This window comes from Hirundo rustica, chromosome 6 (genome assembly GCF_015227805.2).
Source record: "Hirundo rustica isolate bHirRus1 chromosome 6, bHirRus1.pri.v3, whole genome shotgun sequence".
NCBI classification, from domain to species: domain Eukaryota; kingdom Metazoa; phylum Chordata; class Aves; order Passeriformes; family Hirundinidae; genus Hirundo; species Hirundo rustica.
This window is the reverse complement of record NC_053455.1, coordinates 665357-689628: the sequence shown is the minus strand read 5'-3', so window position 1 is coordinate 689628 and position 24272 is coordinate 665357. Positions and strand designations below refer to the sequence as shown.

The 24272-nt window shown below is 53.9% G+C and overlaps 1 long non-coding RNA gene across 1 annotated transcript; it reads right to left on the bottom strand.

The window, feature by feature from the left end:
* Window positions 1–273: 273 nt before the first annotated feature.
* On the bottom strand, window positions 274–23383 carry LOC120753593 (uncharacterized). Its single transcript, XR_005701176.2, has 3 exons — window positions 23219–23383; window positions 21286–21537; window positions 274–1117 (listed from the first exon to the last, which is right to left on the bottom strand). It is a non-coding gene; the product is annotated as an uncharacterized LOC120753593 (long non-coding RNA).
* Between the last annotated feature and the right edge of the window lie 889 nt (window positions 23384–24272).

The following is a 24272-nucleotide window of genomic DNA, read 5'->3' as shown; positions in this document are numbered from 1 at the left end:
CCAATCACCGGGACAGCGTTAATTGGTTAAAGACCGGCCTATTGATCGGGTATTTTTCTGCTTCCTTAGTTAAGGAACCGCGCGGTATTGACTGGAAGCTTGAGTAGATTATGTCAGCGCCGCTCCCCCTGTCTCCGGAGGGTGAGACCCCCTTCCACCAGGGAGCTTGGCGCATTATTTGTGCTTAAGGAGCTCCCCCGGCTCGCTGGAAATGGCAGCTGCTCCTTTAGTCAGGATCATTATTTAGCTCTATTTTTACCCTTTCCATTACTCCAATCGCTTTTTTTTTTTTTTTTTTTTTTTTTTTTTTTTCCTCGGATCGGCAACGAAGCCTATCTCCTAGACAATCCTTCCCCCATCCTTTTTAAAATACCGACCGATGGTCACTTTTCTTCCCATCCTCCTGGTTTCCCCGGTTATTCCCTGGCCGTTCAAAAGCCCTTTATTTCCGCAGGTGCTGCGGAGCACCTGCTCAGCTCCTGTGGGGAGGAAAAGCAGTGGGAGCAGTTAGCGCTGCGCTGCCACGGGAACGCTTCCCTCCCCTCCCGTACTGAGGAGAAATCCAGCGTAATCCTATTTTTGGCCTGGCTGATAATTGCGCTCTTTCTGGCTGCATATTAATGAACGGCGCTCTCAACATCCCTCATGAATTTTTATCAGCAGGCACAGGGGGTTGTGTCTGCCGGCGGAGGTTTTTCAGGCATGTCAGGGTTCCTCGCAGTTCCTGGGTTTATACGGATTTTTGTATTTTCCTTTCGTGCTCGTGCAGGGCGCAGGGCTGGTGTCTTGGGTGAGAGACCCTTTGGGGCACAAAAGCTCCTTTTAAACAGCTTCTTAATTATTATTCCAGGCTTCATCCCTGGCAGTGTCCCAGGCCAGGTTGGACGTTGGGGCTGGAGCAGCCTGGGGCAGTGGGAGGTATTTCCAAGCCAGTTGGAATTCCGGAAGCTTGGATTTGGGGATTTTAGAATATAGTAATATATGTGAAGCAACGTGGAGGATTTAAGGCATTGTCTAAGTCCTTCTTCTTCATCTTCTTTTTCCTTCTTCTTCACGGCTTTGGGAGGTTTTCTGTGACTGGGTGAAAAGGATCAGCACTGAGGGCCCTGGGTGGTCACTGTTGGGTCAGAAATACAAATAACAGAGGCGTCACCTCGTTATCAGGTGATTTAAATACCCTTGGAAAGAGCTGGAAGCCTCCATTCCACTTTCGTTTTCTAACTTGCCAGTTAGAGCTCACAGCTCGTGAATCTGTAAATAGATAACAAATAACAAACACCCAACTCCGAACTCGGAACCTGCATTTCTCGCGTATTATTTATCCTGACCTTGGCGAGGAAAAGAAGAAGCCAGAACCTTAACGGGAGACAGGAGCTTATTTCGCCTCCCTCCAAAGGTTCTTTCCCAAAACTTGCCTTTTCAGTGGCCATTTGCCATGCCCGAGCCAAGATTTCCTGCAAGCATCGAGGAGAGGCTGCAGTGCAGCCAAGCAATGACACTCGTGGTGTAGCACAGCCGCGGGTGAGAAATGACTCTCCAACCCCAGGAAATCGGAGTGCTTCTGTCCTAGGGTGACTTTGTGATGCTTGTATCCCCAATCCTCTGTTCTGTTTGTGCTGTTTATTGAGTCCTGTGCCTCTAAGACTGGTTCTAAGAGCAAGGAGAAGCGCGGAGTTTGTTTTGAGAAAACTGCCTGACTCCTCCACATTCTCCTCCGGACGGGGTGTTTGGCGGAGGCTTGGAGAGACTGCAGGACAGAGATCTTGTTTTGCTTTTAGTTAGTTTCAGCTAGCTAGGGCAGAGAAGTTCCCTGGACTGGTTTTTTTCCTTTTTCTTGGAACTGTTTAAACCTGCTCTGGACTGAAAACCCAGGGGAGCACTGGGGGCTGCACCTGCGGCCCACCGGGGCCGGGACCTCGGCATTTTCCAGCAGCGCCGGAGAGACTGGGACTGAGGAGAGACTGAGAGAGAGCCAAGCTACACCCACGGCAAGGACTTTCTCAATTTGCCATCTCACTTCAGAAGGAGAGGTTTTATTGTCTCATATTATTCATTCTTTATACTTGTATGCACTTCATTTGTTTAGTAAAATAGTTTTTTCCACTTTTCTCCAAAGAGGGTTTTGGTTTTTTTACCGGACCGGTTGGAGGGAGGGGCCACGTGGGTTTGCTTCCTTAGAGGGCTCCTATACAGGAGTTTTCTCCCAAATTTGTCCCAAACCAGGACAGCTTCTCAACCAGACAACAACCTCGATATTTCACATGGGGTTTTTTTTGACACGTTAAATGTTTTCCAGCCACCAAATTTTTTAGTTTACGCCTTAAACTACGGCTGAAACTTAAGAAGACAATTCCAAACCCGAGAGCCTGGAAGGAAAGGGCGGACTCTGATCCTGGAGATCGTTTCCAAGCTAAACACACAGGTCCAGTGATTCTGTGGCGTGAGGTTAAATGGTTGTGAGGTTTGTGGTCACCTGTGCTCCTGATAGCCTGGACCTTCTGGCACACCATCACAGACTGGGACAAAAAATATGCTTTTAAAATTAACCAAAAAATTAGGTAAATGAGCCAGCCCCCGAATTCTTTTCAAAGCTGCCTCTGAAGGAAAACGAATGCAATGTCTGTAATTGAGGACGTGCTGGAACCTCTCCCCAGGTAATTTTTGAATGTTGTCATGTACAGGAGAAATTCGTGTTAGCGCTGATGATAATAGACCTGCAGAGCAGTAAATGGATTTCTGGGCTATTTTCCACCTGAAAGGACGACCCTCAGAACTCAACACCCTGAACACCGAGATTGTTATTGGAAAAGAGGGATAAGGAGGTGCTTCTGTGGCGCAGCAGAAAATAGATGATTTAGGGGAAGCTTTGCAGGGGGGAGCTTCAGCCTGGCTGCCCGTGGAGCTGGGGGCAGGATTTGGCCGCCCGGGAGATCCCTTTGGCCAGGATCTGTTGGGGGCAGGAGGGATGGGAGCCCTGGCCTGAGCTCTGGGCAGGGAAACTGGGGTGGGAACGGCACAAAGAGCAGAGGCACAGAGGTGTGGAATGGGGGAGAGTTTGGGTGGGATTGTGTCTCCTCACCTCTTCTGGCATCTCTGTGTTTTGTAGGGAACAACCCCTCAGGGCTCCTTGGGTGGCAGAATGTGTCTAGGGAGGGGAATGGAGCCCCAGGAGAGGCTGAGGGAGTGGGGATGGGCTGGAGAATTCCTGAGGGAGCTGGGAAAGGGCTGGAGAATTCCTGAGGGAGATGGGAAAGGGGCTGGAGAATTCCTGAGGGAGCTGGGAAAGGGGCTGGAGAATTCCTGAGGGAGCTGGGAAAGGGCTGGAGAATTCCTGAGGGAGCTGGGAATGGGCTGGAGAATTCCTGAGGGAGCTGGGAAAGGGCTGAGCCTGGAGAAAAGGAGGCTCAGGGGGAACCTTGTGGCTCTGCACAAGTCCCTGGCAGGAGAGGGGATGATTCCCAGGGAACAGGGACAGGAGCAGAGGGAACGGCCTCAGGCTGGGCCAGGGGAGGCTCAGGGTGGACAGCAGCAGGAATTTCCCCATGGAAAGGGAGCTCAGGCCTTGGAAGTGGCCAGGGAGGTTTGGAGTGCCCATCCCTGGAGGGATGCACAGCCCTGTGCGTGTGGCACTCGGGGACACGGGGCAGTGGTGGCCTGGGCAGTGCTGGGCAGCAGCTGGATCTCTGGGGGCTTTTCCAGCCTGGGCTGTTCTGCGATTCCCTGATTCCCTAAAGCCCTGCTGGCACTCCAGAGCTGCTGCTGCAGCCTCACAAGTCTGCGGTCATCACCTGTGTGCTCTAGAGGACAAAACCCTTCCTGGCAACCAGGGGTGGCACTTGGGTGGCACTCAGAGGTGGCACTCAGGTGACAGCTGTGGCTGCAGAAGGTGCCGAGGCCATCCCAGGACACACATTCCATGTCGTTGCAGTGGCTCTCAATCCCCAAACCTGAGGAGCAGCTCGTTCCTCTGCAGGGATCAGAGAGCCCAGAAGCTCCAGAGCTGCTCCCGGGGGAAGGCAGTGGGAGCTGTGTGCTCCAGCATCACCCACCCCTCAGGAGATGTGCTCCAGTGGCCCCCACCCCTCGGGAGATGTGCTCCAGCAGCACCCACCCCTCAGGAGATGTGCTCCAGCAGCACCCACCCCTCAGGAGATGTGCTCCAGCAGCACCCACCCCTCAGGAGATGTGCTCCAGCAGCACCCACCCCTCAGGAGATGTGCTCCAGTGGCCCCCACCCCTCAGGAGATGTGCTCCAGAGGCACCCACCCCTCAGGAGATGTGCTCCAGCAGCACCCACCCCTCGGGAGATGTGCTCCAGAGGCACACACCCCTCAGGAGATGTGCTCCAACATCACCCACCCCTCGGGAGATGTGCTCCAACACACTGCTTCTAAAGAAATCTCTCTCCCTGCTCCCTCCCATCACCTGCCTGTCCAGAGCTCCCTCATTAAGGAGCTGCAAGGGAAAGCGAGGAGAGGATGTTTTATTCCACCGGCTCCTCGCTGCAGCAGCTCATCATATACATTAAATAAATATTAAATGGCAATAATTACTTAGCTCTGGCTCAGTATATCAAACATAAAATACTCATCTACGCAGAAGCACCTCGGTGTTCTTTCTCTGCCTAATTGATTCATTTACTAAATCCATTAGGAAGAACTTGAAGGGACGCTTGGACTGCAGAAGGAAGGAGAATGCCACGGGGAGGGGGGGAAGGTGAGAGATTTCACCTCCAATGAAAATTTAAAGCTCAATCCAGGCAGCCAGACCCGACAGTTACTCATGTCAAAACTCGCATAATAAAATAATGGAATTGGGCAATAGGAACTCCCGAGGTCTGCCTTATGCTATCGCAGGCTGAAAATCAAAACCCCCTGGCAGAGCCAGGTTTGGAGGCTAAAGGTGCAGGCACGGGGATGCTCTGTAGTGCCAGCTGCCACCGCCCTTGTGGGGTTTTCTCTGTCCTAATGTTTTCCTCTGGAGCTCGCAGGAAGGAGCAGGGTCAGCAGGAAACCCACCGCAGCAGGCTTTGGGTTTTCATCCCGGAGCTGCTCCTCTGCTTTCCTTTGCCAGGTTTGGCCACGAGCAAAGGCAGCGCTGGCAGTGACCTGGGCAGGTGCTGCTCCAGCCCTGTCTCCAGCTGGGATTGCAGCCTTGTTCCCAGATGGGATTCCAGACCTGTCCCCAGCTGGTATCCCAGCCCTGTTCCCAGCCCTGTCTCCAGCTGGGATTCCAGCCCTGTTCCCAGCTGGGATTGCAGCCCTGTTCCTAGTTGGGAATCCAGCTCTGTTCCCAGCCGGGATTCCAGCCCTGTTCCCAGCTGGGAATCCAGCCCTGTTCCCAGCCCCGTTCCCAGTTGGGATTGCAGCTCTGTTCCCAGCTGGGACCCCAGCTCTGTTCCCAGCTCTGTTCCCAGCCGGAATTCCAGCTCTGCTCCCAGCCCTGTCTCCAGTTGGGATTCCAGCCCTGTTCCCAGCCGCAATTCCAGCTCTGTTCCCAGCCCCGTTCCCAGCCGGAATTCCAGCTCTGTTCCCAGCCCCGTTCCCAGCCGCAATTCCAGCTCTGTTCCCAGCCCTGTCTCCAGTTGGGATTCCAGCCCTGTTCCTAGTTGGGATTCCAGCTTTGTTCCCAGCCCCGTTCCCAGCCGGAATTCCAGTTCTGTTCCCAGCCCTGTTCCCAGCCGCAATTCCAGCTCTGTTCCCAGCCCCGTTCCCAGCTGGGACCCCAGCTCTGTTCCCAGCCCCGTTCCCAGCCGGAATTCCAGCTCTGTTCCCAGCCCCGTTCCCAGCCGCAATTCCAGCTCTGTTCCCAGCCCCGTTCCCAGCCGCAATTCCAGCTCTGTTCCCAGCCCCGTTCCCAGCTGGGACCCCAGCTCTGTTCCCAGCCCCGTTCCCAGCCAGAATTCCAGCTCTGTTCCCAGCCCTGTTCCCAGCCGGAATTCCAGCTCTGTTCCCAGCCCCGTTCCCAGCCGGAATTCCAGCTCTGTTCCCAGCCCCGTTCCCAGCCGCAATTCCAGCTCTGTTCCCAGCCCTGTTCCCAGTTGGGATTCCAGCTCTGTTCCCAGCCCTGTTCCCAGCTCTGTTCCCAGCCCCGTTCCCAGCCGCAATTCCAGCTCTGTTCCCAGCCCCGTTCCCAGCCGCAATTCCAGCCACTCCAGCAGCAGAGCAGAGAGCAAACCCCTTTCTCTCATCGCTGCTCCCTCCCAGCGCTGACCCTGGGGGAAGCCGCAGAGATAATTACTGGGCACTAATTAGGGCTGGCAGCAATTAGCGCAGTAACCTAGAGACCGTGCGGTATTAACCGGCCCTATTAAAGCGCACCCGGGCCGCTCAAAAGCTCCGTTCTGGGCGGTTTGTGGCTGTGATTAGCGCCCGGTTTACAAGGCGCTGGGAGAGGATGCGATGGGAGCCGCAAGGGGAAGGGGCCGGGGCTGGCAGAGCCCCCAGCGCCCATCCTTTGGGATCGGGGCCGCTCTCCCCCTGGAGGAGCTGCTCTGGTTCTCTTCTGAGAGCTGGGACAATGCTGCTCCCACCCTGGTGCTTTTTATCTTCTCTTTTGCCAGAGCCGGGACTGAATGCTCGAGATGGCATTTTGTGTTTGGACTCGGAGGTTTATTAATTCTTGTCTCTGTCACAGTCTCCCAACCCATGAGTGCTGCAGCGCTTCTGGCTAACAAAGTAAAAATGGCTCCTACCTTTTTCTCTACCAGGCCTTTTAAGGACAAACTGTCCAATTATGAAATGACACCTAAATTATTTTTACTTTTAATCTAATAACCAGCCACCCGTGGTCTGCAATGCAGACTTTTTTATCTAATTAAAAAAATGCCATCCAGACCCGTGAAGAAGGTGAAAAAGAAGGACTCAGCCTCTGCCCTAAATCCTCCATCCTGCTTTATCTCTGTTCCTGTGTTCTAAACCCTTCAGCTCTGAGTTTTGCACCCTGTGCTGTCACACACTTCTATCCCAACTCCACACCCACAATCCCAGCGCTGTCACTCCATTCTGGAGCCTTTTCCACGGCCTCAGGTCAGTGCAGGGTTTGCTGGGGGGTCAGAGCCTGGCAGCACAGAAAGCCTGGAATTCTCAGTGCTCGGGGTTCCAACATCACCCCCTGGTTTAATTCCTCAGGAAATCAAAAGAAGCTGTGAGGAGCCATCATTCCGCTGGCTGTGGAGCTCACAAACATTTATTTCTGCTTTATGCTACTGACAGAAGCTGGGCCTTAGGACGGGCTCTTTCTCCACAATGCTCTGATCCCCTCTCAGGGAACACCCCATGTCTGTAGGAGGATTCCCAGTGGGAGCTGGGGCCACCACCAGTTCCACAAACCACAGGAGTCTGCCACTCTGTGGGCAGAACATTTCTGGGAGGCTCCAGGATCTGCAGACAAATCTCCACATTTAAAATGATTCCCTTTCCCTTCAATGCAGCATTTCAGGCTCCGGAGTGGTTCAGTTCAAAAGTCTGTTTTTAAAAGTTATTTTTAAAAAGTCCCAGCCTCAAATCCTGGCTTGCAAAACAAGAGGCAGAACGGCTTCTGGCGCTGGCTGTTTTTGTTGTTTGATGAGACACATTCCCTTCCCTCCCCTCCGGCTCGTGTCTTCAGCCCGTCTCGGCACAGCGTGGCTTCACGGTGCACCTCTGAGTACGAAAGGCTTGTCAGTAATTAAATTAAATTTAAATAACACGAAACGCTCACATGGCCCTGTCACCGGGATCACATCCACGGGCACTGGCAGAGCGAGGCACCGGCGAGGTGATGTAAAAGCTGTTTAAATCCTTGCATGAGGGTTTTCCAGGGGGTTTCCAGGGGTTTTCGATGTCTATAGCAGGAATGCATTCCTGTCTGACAGCAGCCACCCCGTGGAGCTGCCTGTGCCCATCCCTCACCCCTTATGGGACACTGCCAGAGGGCAGGGATGGGTGGGATACTGGGAATTGTTCCCTGGGAGGGTGTTGAGGCCCTGGGCTGGAATTCCCAGATTTGCTGTGGCTGCCCCTGGATCCCTGGCAGTGCCCAGGGCCAGGATGGACATTGGGGCAGTGGGAGGTGTCCCTGGACATCCAGGGGTGGGTTGGGACCTCTCCTCTCTCTTCAGCTTCGCCTCTCCTTTGCTGTTCATCCGAAATCTCTCCCTCCAAAGGGGCTCCGCTGTCGGCTGCTGTCACTTGGAGCATCTCCCCCACAGCCAGGTGAAAAAGCAGGGAGCAAATCTCTGCTCCGCGTGGCACAAAGGCACGGCTGCCCTGAGGGGTGGGTCTGGACGGTGGCTGTCACCTCAGGTTCATGCAAAGTGCCCCGGTGCCCTCCACACCCCTGAGCCCCTCACCCTGTCACAGCAATCCGCTGCCGGGGCGTGACGTGTCCCTGAAAAATCCCCATGGGCTCCCTCTGACCGCCTCAGTCTCCTCTGCCGACCCACAAACTGATTATTCCATCCTCTTCCCGGGCTCCTCCTCGGCTCCTGCACTCTGCCTCCAGCTCTGGAATTTTCCAGGTGGGGTTTGCGCCCTCCAGCACTCCCCGCGCCCCTCACTCTCCCTCCCCGATGTTACCCTGGTTTTTCTGAGTTTCTTTATTAGCCTTTTGATTTTCATAAATGGAGTCAGATCTTTTAGTTACTGTACAATATTAGAGCAGTTTTCTACCTTTTCCCACAGATGTAACATAAACAAATCCTTTGTTTTTCATTCTCTGTCCTTTGTTTGCATATTTCTAACCTGAAAACAATTGTAACTGACAGTTGGTCTGGCCACTGAGGCTGAGGGGTGGAAACCCCAAAAAGCCAATCTTCTGCCAGACCCACAAATGTATAAGAAGTAAAAGAATAAACAAAGGGGTCTCTTCTCTCTGCCCTTTCAGCTGGAAGCTGGATCAGAAGAACCTCTGCGAAAATCTCTTGTCTTCATGTGATTTCTTTGTGTTTCATGGTGACACCCGACAACCAGGGCCGATTTGGGGGTTCCATCACAACCCAGAGCGCACCCTGGGTGGGGTTCAGCAGTATCTGATCTATCCGAGCTCGCTGTAATTCCTTCCTCCCTGTGTTTAAGATAATTGTGACTGCTCGCAATTTACCTTTTCCTGAAGAGCCAAACAACGAGGCCTCAGCCTCCATTCGCCTCCCTGCCCTGCCTTTGTCTTGCTCTCATTTCAGAAGCATTTCTGCCTCCCCGCCCCTTATGTTCCTCGCCCATTCCGTGCCTTCCGTTCTCCCACTTCATTTCTCTGGGCGGGGGTTCATCCTTTACGTTCCTCCTCATGAGAGGAGTGACAAGATTTGTCTTTGCAAACAAGCCCTGGGTCTGCTGGTAGATAAAATCAGCGCTGAGAGATGAGAGAAACAATGGGAAGGATTCTATTCATTGGTGAATGGAAAAGAAGATACTTGCTTTTACAAACCGTAGGTTTGTCTGTAAATGATATTGAATATTGAAAGATGAAAGCAACAATAGGGAAAAACCCATAAATCCCATAAGAATTAAAAATTAGGAGGGTTATACATTAAAAGGGGAATCTTAGGCATTTCGGGAAGTCTGTACCTCTCAAGTACCTCAGCCAATGGGGAAAGAGAGAGGGAAATGCGGCCGGGAAATTGGGATAAAAAGGAGGCTGCGTCCTCCGAAAAACGGAGAGACCCCGGGGGAAATGCCCCATGGCCTCTCCCTTTATTGGAATAAAGTAAAAGGACTCCTCTGTCTGCTTTTTGGACACAAACCTCTGCTGTTCGTGGGTTAATTCTCCTAACACCCAGCAGTCTGTCCCCGTGTCCGTCTGTCCGCGGCTCTTTTCTCTCCTGCGTGCCCCCAGCGCTCCTCTCTCCTTTTGCAGCAGGAGCCCGTGGTCCGGAGCAGCTCCAGCAGCGCCGGGCAGCGCTGCCTCTCCTCCGGGAGGATCCTGCTGCTGCTGCTGCCCTGCCCGAGCTGGAACGGGCTCTGCTGAACTCAGCCCGTCGCTCCCCGTCCTTTCTTTCCCCGGAATAACAAATCGCTGCCTTTTGTGTTGTTTCCTTGGCCGTTATCACCCAAATCTCTCTCTGCCTCCAGCCCCCGCCGGAAGCTTTCTCCCTTTCTCCGAAAGAGCTGCCGCTGCCCTTGCCCGGCAGATTCGGGAAGTGTTTCTCATCGGGGATCACCGGGCAGACACTGCCGGGGCTGGACACGACCCTGGGAGTCCCGGAGCGATGGGACCGAACCGCAGGTGACACCAACACACCTGGACACCGCAGCTGGGAGCACCTGTGGGTGGGAACGGAGCGAATCCATCTTCTGCACTCCATCCACGGAGCTCCAGCGCCAGAAAGGCAGAATCAGGGAATTGTGGAGTGGTTTGGGTTGGGAGGGACCTTAAAACTCATCCAATTCCACCCCAGCCATGGCAGGGACAGCTCCCACTGTCCCAGGCTGCTCCAGCCCAATGTCCAACCTGGCCTTGGGCACTGCCAGGGATCCAGGGGCAGCCACAGCTGCTCTGGCAATTCCAGCCCAGCCAGGAATTCCCAATTCCCAATCTCCTATCCATCCCTGCCCTCTGGGAGTGGAAGCCATTCCCTGTATCTGTCCCTCCAGCCCTTGTCCCCAGTCCCTCTCCAGCTCTCCTGGAGCCCCTTTAGGCCCTTCCAGGGGCTCTGAGCTCTCCCTGGAGCCTTCTCTTCTCCAGGCTGAGCAATTCCCTCAGGCTTTCCCCACAGAAGTGCTCCATGCCTCTGACCACCCCTTCCACCCAGGGGATCCTGTGCAGGATGCTCAGGGGGGAGCAAACACCACCAGCCTGAGGCAAAACATCACCCGAGGTCCTGAGAACGGTCCCTGCGTCCAGGAGCATTGGCCAAGATCCCTTTTCCCTTTGCTCCGAGGGAATCCATGGGGTTTCCTCTCTGAGCACGAACTGAGGGCACCCCAAAGGTTCCCCTGGCCTCCACCAGAGGTGTTCAGAGCATTTCCCTCGGGAATGAAGGGAAATGAGATAAAATCCATTTCCCTGCTGAGAGCAGAACCATCTCCCTTATGAGAGCAGAATCATCTCCCTGCTGAGAGCAGAGCCATCTCCCTGCTGAGAGCAGAACCATCTCCCTTCTGAGAGCAGAACCATCTCCCTTCTGAGAGCAGAACCATCTCCCTTATGAGAGCAGAACCATCTCCCTTCTGAGAGCAGAACCATCTCCCTTATGAGAGCAGAACCATCTCCCTGCTGAGAGCAGAACCATCTCCCTGTTGAGAGCAGAGCCATCTCCCTTGTGAGAGCAGAACCATCTCCCTGCTGAGAGCAGAACCATCTCCCTGCTGAGAGCAGAACCATCTCCCTTGTGAGAGCAGAACCATCTCCCTGCTGAGAGCAGAACCATCTCCCTGTTGAGAGCAGAACCATCTCCCTGCTGAGAGCAGAACCATCTCCCTCCTGAGAGCAGAACCATTTCCCTTGTGAGAGCAGAACCATCTCCCTGCTGAGAGCAGAACCATCTCCCTGCAGAGAGCAGAACCATCTCCCTGCTGAGAGCAGAACCATCTCCCTTGTGAGAGCAGAACCATCTCCCTGCTGAGAGCAGAACCATCTCCCTGCTGAGAGCAGAGCCATCTCCCTGCTGAGAGCAGAGCCATCTCCCTTATGAGAGCAGAACCATCTCCCTTCTGAGAGCAGAACCATCTCCCTGCTGAGAGCAGAACCATCTCCCTGCAGAGAGCAGAACCATCTCCCTTCTGAGAGCAGAACCATCTCCCTTATGAGAGCAGAACCATCTCCCTTCTGAGAGCAGAACCATCTCCCTTGTGAGAGCAGAACCATCTCCCTTCTGAGAGCAGAACCATCTCCCTGCTGAGAGCAGAACCATCTCCCTTGTGAGAGCAGAACCATCTCCCTGTTGAGAGCAGAACCATCTCCCTGCTGAGAGCAGAACCATCTCCCTTGTGAGAGCAGAACCATCTCCCTTCTGAGAGCAGAACCATCTCCCTTGTGAGAGCAGAACCATCTCCCTGTTGAGAGCAGAACCATCTCCCTGTTGAGAGCAGAACCATCTCCCTGCTGAGAGCAGAACCATCTCCCTTGTGAGAGCAGAACCATCTCCCTGTTGAGAGCAGAACCATCCCCCTGCTGAGAGCAGAACCATCTCCCTGCTGAGAGCAGAACTATGTCCGGTTGTTTCCCCGCTCCGGGTGGGAGCTAACCTCCAGCTAGCTGGGGTCAACACAGACACAAAGTTTCCAGTTCGTTTTGGCTTCTCGGCTTGGCAGCTGGACCCAAAGGTGACAGTCAACAGCAGCAGAAGAGAAAAGGCTGGTTCTCAGCTTAGCAGGTTAAAGGATGTTTATTAGCAGAGATCTCCAAGCTCCGAGGCGAGCGGCTCGGAGCTTCCAGGCTGAGAACCCCGCGGCTGAGAGAGTTTCCAGGCTGAGAACCCAGCGAACAAAACTTCTTAACTCGCCTTTTGAGATTTTCAATTTGGCCTCGTTAATTACTGACGCATAATTATAATACAACCTTTTCTGAGCAATGCTTAGCTTTCCACCCATGTTTCGATACTAAGTTGCTTTTGAACCCAAACCCAGATGAAAAGCACTCCCCCCGCGGACCCCGTTCGCTCTAAATCACAGGAGGTTTAACCCTTTAGCTGCGCAGCTATTTTTGGAGGATTTTTTCCTCCCCAATAGATCCCCCTCCCTCGGGGGAACCCTAAAACCAGTAAGTATGTCCCTTTGTGGGTATACTTACCTGTTCCTGTGCCTGGGGGATGCGTGGGTCTGGTTATTCTGCTGCAAGAAGGACTCCGGTCGGGGCTCGAAGCTCCCCTTCTTTCCCCTGGACCTTGCCTTGTATAAAAGTCAATTTCACAGGGGTGCGTGACGCCCAGAGACTGTTCTTCGGGCTAAATCAGCCCCAGTCCGTTCGCAGGGTCCGCCTCGTCTCCGGAAGGGCCCTGCGTGGGCGCTGGACGCTCTGTCACCGTGGAGCCGTGCTCCACGTGGTCCAAGCCGCTTCTGCCGGCGTGGTGTGCTCCACGTTGGCGCGCCAATTATGTCCGGTTGTGTCCCCGCTCCGGGTGGGAGCTGACCTCCAGCTAGCTCGGGTCAACACAGACACAAAGTTTCCAGTTCGTTTTGGCTTCTCGGCTTGGCAGCTGGACCCAAAGGTGACAGTCAATAGCAGCAGAAGAGAAAAGGCTGGCTCTCAGCTTAGCAGGTTAAAGGATGTTTATTAGCAGAGATCTCCAAGCTCCGAGGCGAGCGGCTCGGAGCTTCCAGGCTGAGAACCCCGCGGCTGAGAGAGTTTCCAGGCTGAGAACCTGGCGGCTGAGAGAGTTTGCTCCTCCCTCCCACCCCCTATAAGCAGGGGAGGGTCCCAGGGAGGATACAAAAAAGACCACAAATCAGGGGTTTCAGGGGGTAACAAGGTGTGCCCACCCCCAAGCTTCAGACCACTAAAATCCAGAGCTAAAGGAATTTCCCCCAGGCTACCTATCACATGAAGCCCTCTGCCGGAGATTTCACAATCTGGGAGGGACCCCGGGAGTGATAGGCAAGCTGCCCCAGAGAGGGGGGTTGGGGCAGAGGGGATGTTACATGTCATGTGAGGTATGGGATGATTGACACAAAATACCTTAATATACAGACAACACAAAAGGGATACAGAATTGGGGATACAGTGAAACGAACCATAACATAAACTTCTTACAAAAATCTAATAAAACAGTTCTGCACCACCACACAGAACCATCTCCCTTGTGAGAGCAGAACCATTTCCCTTGTGAGAGCAGAACCATCTCCCTGCAGAGAGCAGAACCATCTCCCTGCTGAGAGCAGAACCATCTCCCTTCTGAGAGCAGAACCGTCTCCCTTGTGAGAGCAGAACCATCTCCCTTGTGAGAGCAGAACCATCTCCCTGCTGAGAGCAGAACCATCTCCCTGCTGAGAGCAGAACCATCTCCCTGCAGAGAGCAGAACCATCTCCCTGCAGAGAGCAGAACCATCTCCCTGTTGAGAGCAGAACCATCCCCCTGCTGAGAGCAGAACCATCTCCCTGCTGAGAGCAGAACCATCTCCCTGCTGGGAGCAGAACCATCTCCCTTGTGAGAGCAGAACCATCTCCCTGCTGAGAGCAGAACCATCTCCCTGCTGAGAGCAGAACCATCTCCCTTATGAGAGCAGAACCATCTCCCTGCTGAGAGCAGAACCATCTCCCTCCTGAGAGCAGAACCATTTCCCTTGTGAGAGCAGAACCATCTCCCTGCAGAGAGCAGAACCATCTCCCTGCTGAGAGCAGAACCATCTCCCTGCTGAGAGCAGAACCATCTCCCTTCTGAGAGCAGAACCGTCTCCCTTGTGAGAGCAGAACCATCTCCCTTGTGAGAGCAGAACCATCTCCCTGCTGAGAGCAGAGCCATCTCCCTGCTGAGAGCAGAACCATCTCCCTGCTGAGAGCAGAACCATCTCCCTGCAGAGAGCAGAACCATCTCCCTGCAGAGAGCAGAACCATCTCCCTGTTGAGAGCAGAACCATCCCCCTGCTGAGAGCAGAACCATCTCCCTGCTGAGAGCAGAACCATCTCCCTGCTGGGAGCAGAACCATCTCCCTTGTGAGAGCAGAACCATCTCCCTGCTGAGAGCAGAACCATCTCCCTGCTGAGAGCAGAGCCATCTCCCTTGTGAGAGCAGAACCATCTCCCTGCTGAGAGCAGAACCATCTCCCTGCTGAGAGCAGAACCATCTCCCTGCTGAGAGCAGAACCATCTCCCTGCTGAGAGCAGAACCATCTCCCTTGTGAGAGCAGAACCATCTCCCTGCTGAGAGCAGAACCGTCTCCCTTGTGAGAGCAGAACCATCTCCCTGTTGAGAGCAGAACCATCTCCCTTGTGAGAGCAGAGCCATCTCCCTGCTGAGAGCAGAACCATCTCCCTTATGAGAGCAGAGCCATCTCCCTGCTGAGAGCAGAACCATCTCCCCGCTGCCTGGCACAAAACCTCCCGAGCTGGGGACGTCAGACATCCCAGGCTGCTCATCCTGCTGAGCCTGCTCGGCTCCCAGCCCATCAGAGCAGCCTTTCCTAATCACGAATCATCTCCATTCTCTGGGAATCAAGGCCCTGCCGGAAACACCTCCTTCCCCCCGGGCTGTGCCGGGTGATGCTGACGGCTCAGCCCTGCCTGACACGGGACTATCTGCCCTGATTGTTCATCCTCCATCAGCTCCATCAGCTCCATCAGCTCCATCAGCTCCCTGCCGAGCTCCCGCTCTCCCTGGGAGCTCCCTGCTGCCAGCACTGAGCCTGGAACCCGAGGAACACCCGGGTTACATCGGGGTCACAGCAACCCCCGCATCCAGAACTCTCCTCGGGGCTCAGAGGCTTCACAAAGAGCTGAGGTGTCCTGCAGGATGCTTCCCACGGGCTCCCGAGGGTCCTGCGGGAGCACGAGGGTCAAACAGGGTTGAATTCTCCAGGTTCTCAGACCTTAAACTTGGCATTTCCTCCAGGAAAGGGCCCGGAGGGGCAGGACACAGGAATGGCTTCACAGTGCCAGAGGGCAGGGATGGAGGGGATTTGGGATACAGGGAATTGGGAATTCCTGGCTGGGCTGGAATTGCCAGAGCAGCTGTGGCTGCCCCTGGATCCCTGGCAGTGCCCAAGGCCAGGTTGGACATCGGGACAGTGGGAGGTGTCCCTGTCCATCCAGGGGTGGCACTGGGTGGGATTTGAGGTCTCTTCCCACCCAGCCCATCTCTGTTTTTGGGATCCTGGAGCCTGACCCCGCAGCCCGTCAGTGTACCAGGGGATCTGCACGTTCCTGGGGGAGAGAGCAGCTCCCAGGGAGGGCTTGGAATTAATGACCCCAGCACTTCCACGGTCCCTCTGGAACCTTCCTGCTGCAGAAACGTCCTCAAGGCCCCAAAGCAGCTGATTTGACTGGGAACCGCTCAGCCAGCCGGGACCTCCCGCCCCACAAGTGGCACGAGCAGGAAGAAGCCGCTGTCGGAGCTGCGGAATGTTCTAGACCCAGTCAGTGCTGAGCCCTCAGCCGCTGGGGGTTTGCACGGTACCCAGGGACAGCCGCTGCATTCCCAGAGCTCCAAGTGACGCCTTTTACCCCCTCCCCTCCTCACAATCCTATGGAAAAGCCGGCTGATGTCTCGCAGTTGGCTGACAGAAATTAAAAATCACCACAACATTCATTAGACTTTTCAGTTGTATTTGTAATAATGGCCCTTAGTAATTAATTACCCCCGTGATCCGTTCCAGCTGAATCCACCTCTGGAAGGAAAATAGGCTCTGTTCTGGGGTTTATTGCTTTATGTGGCTGTTATTTAAAAATCTGTTTTTATTCACCAGCGAAACCAAAACATGTTGATAGAATGAGGCAAACCCCTTAATTTTTCACGGAGCAATTGCCCAGCCAGAGCCCTTCCCTGATAAACCCTGACAGCAGAGGATGCGTTACACCCTGCACAGTTACTATTTATACATATATATAAAAAAAAAAGAACTAATGAGGACAAAATAGGAATATAACACCGCAGCTCTTGTTCTGCCCAGAGCTCCTCATTTGTATCAGGGCTGAAAACCCGGCTGGGCGCTGGCACCGTCCGTTACCTCCAGTGAAACCCACGGGAACTCGGGGGCCCTGAACCTGGGCTGTGCCCAGCAGCTTCTTGCTGCCACGGAGGAGGGAACAGCAGGGACCCCAGGAGGGAGCCCCAGGGAACCACAGGGACCCCCAGGGACATCCAGGAGAGACCCCCAGGGACCTCCAGGGAACCCCAGAGACCCTCAGGGACCCCCAGGGAACCCCAGGAGGGACCCCCAGGGAACCTCAGGGAACCCCAGGGAACCCCAGGACCTCCAGGAGGGACCCCCAGGGAACCCCAGAGACCCCCAGGGACCTCCAGGGACTGCCAGGAGGGATTCCCAGGGAACAGGAGGGACCCCCAGAGACCCCCAGGGACACCCAGAGACCTCCAGGGACCCCCAGGGACCTCCAGGAGGGACCCCCAGGGAACCTCAGGGACCCCCAGGGACACCCAGGGACACCCAGAGACCTCCAGGGACCCCCAGAGACCCCTAGGGACCCCCAGGGACACCCAGGGAGCCCCAGGGAACCCCAGGGAACCCCAGGCACACCCAGGAACCTCCAAGGAACCCCAGGGACCTCCAGGAGGGACCTCCATGGACCCCCAGAGACCCCCAGGGATCTCCAGAGACCTCCAGGGACCTCCAGGGACCTCTAGGAGGAACCTCCAGGAGGACCCCCAGAGACCACTAGAGACCCCCAGAGACCCCCAGGGAACTCCAGAGACCCCCAGGGACCTCCAGGGAACCCCAGGGATGTCCAGGAGGGACCTCCAGGGACCCCCAGGGACCCCCAGGCCCCTCTGCTGCAGCTGCACGGGGCCCTGAGCCTCCTGCCCAAATCCCTGCTCTGAGGCCGCCCCTGAGGGAGCCCCTTCCCGTTCAAACCCCTCACTAACAACTTCCCCAGCCGCCAGAAATCGCAGCTTTTACCTCATTTTTTCCTTTTTTTTTTCCTTTTTTTTTTTTTCTTTTCTTTTCTCCTTGCTAAGGAATATCCGTGGAGGTCTAAAAACTAATTTCTACTTTCAGTAACAATGAGAAATTACACGCTGTTACACAGCAAAGCTGTCTCTGACCACAAAGCACGGAACCACAGGCTCCTGGAGAGATGACTCCGAGGAGGAAAACCTGAAATGCTGTTGGGGAGCCACGTTACTTTGATAATAATTCCTTTTTTAATTATATTTTTAAACCAGGGAAGGCAAATGAGACCCGCAGCAGACTGTTGGGGCTGGTGGTGTCTCATGTTCCGCAGAATCCCGGACTGGTTTGGGTTAAAGGGACCTGAAATCGCACCCAGTGCCACCCCTGCGTGGGCAGGGACAGCTCCCACAGTCCCGGGGTGATCCAAGCCCAGTGTCCAACCTGCAAACCGAAGGAAAAGCTGGGCACGGACACAACCAGACACAAATTGAATTCTCTGAGCCGCGCAGGAAGCCTTCGGTAGAGACGGGGACTTTACCTAAACTCATCAGTCACGGATCAGCTCCTCGACCTCCAAAATCCCCCTCCTTCATCATGAAAATTGGGCGCCCGTTTGGGCGCCGTCTAATTTCTTACAGATTAAAAAAAAAAAAAAAAAAAGAAGAAAGAAGCCACCCTCGTCTGCAGCTCTGTTAATAAAGAAAATCGACATCCCAGCACTCCACTCTCTCTCCAGATGCAGTGCCGGAGGATGCCTCAGGGCTGGGAAACAAAACCTGTTTCCTGCGGTAATTTTATTTGTCCTTTGGTGGAGGGAACGGTGGATCGTTATCGCCGTGAATGGGGAAGGAGGAAAACCCAAGGGGGTGCTGGAAAGGGAGGCGCCACCTTGGAATCGTAGAAACTTAGGATTTGGGGTTTTAGTGTGCAGTAATACATGCGGGTTGAGATGGAGGAGTTGAAGTGCTGTCTAAGACTTTCTTCTTTACCACCTTTTTTTCTTTTTTTCTTTTTTTTTTTTTAATGGGTTTGGGTGTTTTGGGTTTTTTTTTTTTTTTTGTAATTGGGTGAAAAAAGTTCTGCATTGAAGGCCTTATATGGTCGTTATTGGATCAAAAATATACATAATAGAGGTGTCATCTCGTTATTAAAAGCTATCACTTAAATAACCTTTTAAAAAAAAGTTCAAAACACTCCATTTTACCTTTGTTTTCTAAAAGCTCACGGTATGGAAGCCCATCACTACTCTAAATGCTATAAATAAATAAAATATAATAAAAATTCCAAGTCCAAAGTCAAATTTAGCATTTTGCTTAGCAAAAAAAAAACAAAAAAAAACAAAACAAAAACAAAACAAAAAAAAAACCCAAAAAAAAAAGACAAAAAAAAAAAAAAACCAAAAAACCCATTTAAAAAAAAACAAAAAACCACACACACACAAAAAAAAAAAAAAAAACAAAAAAAAAAAAAAAACCAAACCCCCCCCCCCAAAAAAAAAACCCAAAAAAAACCACCCACAAAACAAAACCACAAAAAACCCCTCACAAAACCAAAACCTTGGCAGTGCCCCAGTGGCAGTGCCACCTAAAGCCACCGCTGACCCTCGCTGTCCCCCGGCTGCCCCCTGCCCGGGCCCTGATTCCCATCGCCCAGGGCAGCAGGAGCTGGGCGAGGCAGAGCCTGAGCGGGCTGTGCTGGGACGTGGCGCCCGGAGCGGGGAGCAGAGCAATCCCTGAGAGCAGCATCGCCCCTCTCCTGCCAGGTGTACTGGTTTGGGACAAATTTGGGAGAAAACCCCTGTAGAGGATCCCTCTAAGGAAGCAAACCCAAGTGACCCCTCCCTCCAACCGGTCCAGAAAAAAAAAACAAAAAAACAAACCCCTTTGGAGGAAAGTGGAAAAAACTATTTTACTAAACAAATGAAGTGCATACAAGTATAAAGAATGAATAATATGAAACAATAAAACATCTCCTTCTGAAGTGAGATGGCAAATTGAGAAAGTCCTTGCCGTGGGTGTAGCTCGGCTCTCTCTCAGCCTCTCCTCAGTCCCAGTCCCTCCGGCGCTGCTGGAAAATGCCGAGGTCCAGGCCCCGGTGGGCCGCAGGTGCAGCCCCCAGTGCTCCCCTGGGTTTTCAGTCCAGAGCAGGTTTAAACAGTTCCAAGAAAAAGGGAAAAAAACCAGTCCAGGGAACTTCTCTGCCCTAGCTAGCTGAAACCAACTAAAAGCAAAAAGATCTCTGTCCTGCAGTCTCTCCAAGCCTCCACCGAACACCCCGTCCGGAGGAGAATGTGGAGGAGTCAGGCAGTTTTCTCAAAACAAACTCCGCGCTTCTCCTTGCTCTTAGAACCAGTCTTAGAGGCACAGGACTCAATGTACAGCACAGACAGAACAGACGATTGGGGATACAAACATCATAAAGTTACCCTAGGACACCCGGGCAGGGTCCCGCTGCGCTCAGGAACGTCCCGCTGGTGCCACCCTGGCTGTCCCCAGTCCTGCCCTGGGGGACGCCGCGGGACACGCACCCCGGGGACAGGGTCAGGCAGTGACCTGGTGTCACCCCGCTTTTTCTGAGTTTTTTAAAGCCTTTTGATTGTTCATAAGATGGAGTCAGACTTTTTAGCTGCTGTACAATATTAGGAGCAGTTTCTGCCTTTTTCTCACACATGTAATATAAACAAATCCTTTGTTTTTCATTCCCTGTCCTTTGTTTGCATATTTCTAACCTGAAAGCAATTGTAACTGACAGCTGGTCTGGCCACTGAGGCTGAGGAGTGAAAACTCCAGAAGCCAATCCACAGCCAGACCCACAAATGTATAAAAAGTAAGTAATAACCAGGCAGAGGGGCTCTGGGCTTGGCTCAGCCTTGGGCTCTCTCAGAGGAACAACTCTGCCCTGCGAAATCTCTCGTCTCCATGTGATTGCTTTGTGTGTCCCGATCACAACCTGGGACAGGGAAACAGCAGTGGGGAGCCAGGGTGACAGGGTGACAGGGTGACAGGGTGACAGGGCTGCACCTGGGGACAGCCAGGGTGACAGGGTGACAGGGTGACAGAGCTCGACCTGGGACAGCCACACACCTGGGGACAGCCACACCCCAGGATTGGGGTGACACCTCCCACCCCCGAATCACTGAGCGATTAAATCCCACCCAGTGCCACCCCTGCCACAGCAGGGACACCTCCCACTGTCCCAGGCTGCTCCAGCCCCAACGTCCAGCCTGGCCTTGGGCACTGCCAGGGATCCAGGGGCAGCCACAGCTGCTCTGGGAATTCCAGCCCAGCCAGGAATTCCCAATCTCCCATCTCTCCCAAGCCATTCCCTTGTCCCATCCAGAGCCCTGCCTTTGTTTTCCTGCGGTGTCCCAGCACACAGCTGGAAGTTCCCCTCATTCCCACCAGAACGTCCCAGCTGCTCACTCATCAAACCTCGCTGTGCTCACGTAACCAAATCCCGCCTCCATCGTTTCCCTGCGCCTTGGAAAGCAAACCAAACCCAACCCGAGACGCCTGAGACCTGGCGGAGGTGGAGCAGTGTCTCTGCACAGCATTTCCACCGAGCTCCAGTCCACCAAGTTCACGTTCACCAATTTCCAGTCCACCAAGTTCACGTTCACCAATTTCTCTTTTCTGAATTTAGTGCAGTGGTTTGAGGGTCTAATGAAATTATTTACCCTTTTCCTGCTCTGAGATAGGATTGGGAGAAAAGCAAAGCAGGGTCAAAGCTTAAAAGGGAGCGAAACCAGGGTTATTAACAAAAATACACGAGAGACAAAATTAATAAAAATCAGAATAAAGGTTACCTGTCCTGAGGCTGGAAGGGAAAAGGGCTTTTCCTGGTGTCCTCTGATTTTAACATGTGCATTCCCAGAGGCGTGTTGACTTTCTCCTGGTTCAACCAGATACCAATATTCAACGCTGGTCCCCGACTGGATTTTGCTATTACTTCCTTGGAAAAATCCCTTCCAGGCAAAAGCACGGCAGGACTCCAGCCCATCCCAACGCCTGACTGCCCTCTCCAGGATGAAATTCCTGCTGGAGTCCGGCCCCAGGTCCTTTGGAGTGCACAAAGATGCACGTGGCAGCGAGGTCCCTGGGTTATGGATACACCAGAGAGCACGGACGCACTCGGGAATGGGCACAGCAGAACCTGGAGTTTCCCCAAACCAGGTGAGGGATCCATGGGTGCCCCGTGCGGGGCGTCTGCAGCAGGGCCCAGGGCGGGCAGCAAACAGCAGCGGCTGGAAACCACGGGGCAGCGGGAGAGAGGGGGGACAGCTGCCACCATGGAGCCATGGGGACGTCCCTGGGACAGTGGGGACAACGGGGACATCCTTGGGACAGTGGGGACAATGGGGACGTCCTTGGAACAATGGGGACATCCCTGTAACAGTGGGGACATCCCTGGGACAGTGGGGACAATGGGGACATCCTTGGGACAGTGGGGACAATGGGGACATCCCTGGAATGACAGGGACAACGGGGACATCCCTGGGACAGTGGGGACAACGGGGACATCCTTGGAATGACAGGGACAACGGGGACATCCCTGGAACAACGGGGACATCCCTGGAATGATGGGGATGTCCCTGGAACAATGGGGACATCCCTGGAACAACAGGGACTTCCCTGGAACAACAGGGACAATGGGGACATCCCTGGAACAATGGGGACATCCCTGGAATGATGGGGACATCCCTGGAACAATGGGGACATCCCTGGAATGATGGGGACATCCCTGGAACAATGGGGACATCCCTGGAATGATGGGGATATCCCTGGAACAACGGGGACATCCCTGGAACAACGGGGACAATGGGGACATCCCTGGAACAATGGGGACATCCCTGGAATGATGGGGACATCCCTGGAACAACGGGGACAACAGGGACTTCCCTGGAACAATGGGGACATCCCTGGGACAATGGGAACAACAGGGACATCCCTGGAACAACGGGGACATCCCTGAGACAATGGGGACGTCCCTGGAACAATGTGGGGGCTGCAGGGGATGGGGACAAAGCTCCCAAGGGGCCTGGCAGGGACAGGGAGCTGAGGGGGAGCTGAGGGGGAGCTGAGGGGGAGCCTTGTGCGTGTCAGGAAGGGTTTGGTGCTCAAAGCTTGACAGGGATGAAGGGGTCGAGTGTTTCGGGGTAAGGATCAGGGGAAGGCCAACGAGGCAGAGATCCTGCTGGGAGCCTGATCCACCCTGGTGGGAGCCTCTCCCAGACCAGCCAGCCACGAGGAGGAGGCGGATGAGATACTCCATCAGCAGCTGGGAGAAGTCTCAGCATCCCCAGCCCTCCTCCCCACTTCACATCGCCAGATGTCTGCTGGAAATCCGGCACAGCTGAGAGGGAAAAGTTTTAAAAAAGCCTTCCACAAATTAGGGAGAGGGCAGAAAAGAGCTGCAGGAATAATTTGGCTATCAGAAAAAGTTCTTTACCCGGGGAGATTTAAAGGGTTTAATCTGTTTGGTTCATCAGAAAGACGATTAGGAGAAGCCTTGATTACAGTGAAGTGCCTTCCCAGGGAGGAAACAACAGGTACCAGAGGTCTCCAATCTGGGCCAGACAGGCAGGAGGAGCAGCTGGGGGCAGGAGCTGAAGCCAGGAGAGCTCCAGGAGAGCTGGGGTGGTTTAACCCCTGCAAGGCACATGCAGAGGAAAACCACAGCAAATTCACCTCCCTGCTCGGGCAGAACCCCCAGGTGAACACAGAGAGTCCAGCACTCACCTCCTGCAGGCAGCAAATCCTGCTCCAGAGCTCCAGAGCTCCGGAGCTCCAGAGCTGTGCTGCTCCTGCCGGGATGGAGCTTCCCAGGACACCACTGTCACCAGTGAAACACAAAGAAATCACACGAAGACAAGAGATTTCTGCAGAGGTTCTTCTGATCCAGCTTCCAGCTGAAAGGGCGGAGAGAAGAGACCCCTTTGTTTATTCTTTTACTTTTTATACATTTGTGGGTCTAGCAGAAGATTGGCTTTTTGGGGTTTCCACCCCTCAGCCTCAGTGGCCAGACCAATTGTCAGTTACAATTGTTTTCAGGTTAGAAATATGCAAACAAAGGACAGAGAATGAAAAACAAAGGATTTGTTTATATTACTTCTGTGGGAAAGGTAGAAAAACTGCTCTAATATTCTACAGTAACTAAAAGATCTGACTCCATTTATGAAAATCAAAAGGCTAATAAAGAAACTCAGAAAAACCAGGGTAACACACCACGTCCATCCTGGGGGCAGCAAATCCCGCTGCAGAGCTCCAGAGCTGTGCTGCTGCTGCTGGAAGGGAGCTTCCCAGGACATGGAGCCCATCCTGGGGGCAGCAAATCCCCCTGCAGAGCTCCAGAGCTGTGCTGCTCCTGCCGGGATGGAGCTTCCCAGGACACGGAGCCCATCCTGGGCACAGCAAATCCCCTGCAGAGCTCCAGAGCTCCAGAGCTGTGCTGCTGCTGGGATGGAGCTTCCCAGGACACGGAGCCCATCCTGGGGGCAGCAAATCCCCTGCAGAGCTCCAGAGCTGTGCTGCTCCCGCCGGGATGGAGCTTCCCAGGACATGGAGCCCATCCTGGGGGCGGCAAATCCCCTGCAGAGCTCCAGAGCTGTGCTCCTGCTGGGATGGAGCTTCCCAGGACACGGAGCCCATCCTGGGGGCAGTCACAGCCTGCCAGGGCCGGGGCCGGCTCCCTACCGCCAACAGCAGGCACTATGAAATCACCCTGCATTGTTTCAATAAGAATTAACATTATCCTCTATTGTTTTTAATAATAATTAATGTTTCCCTTATTGTT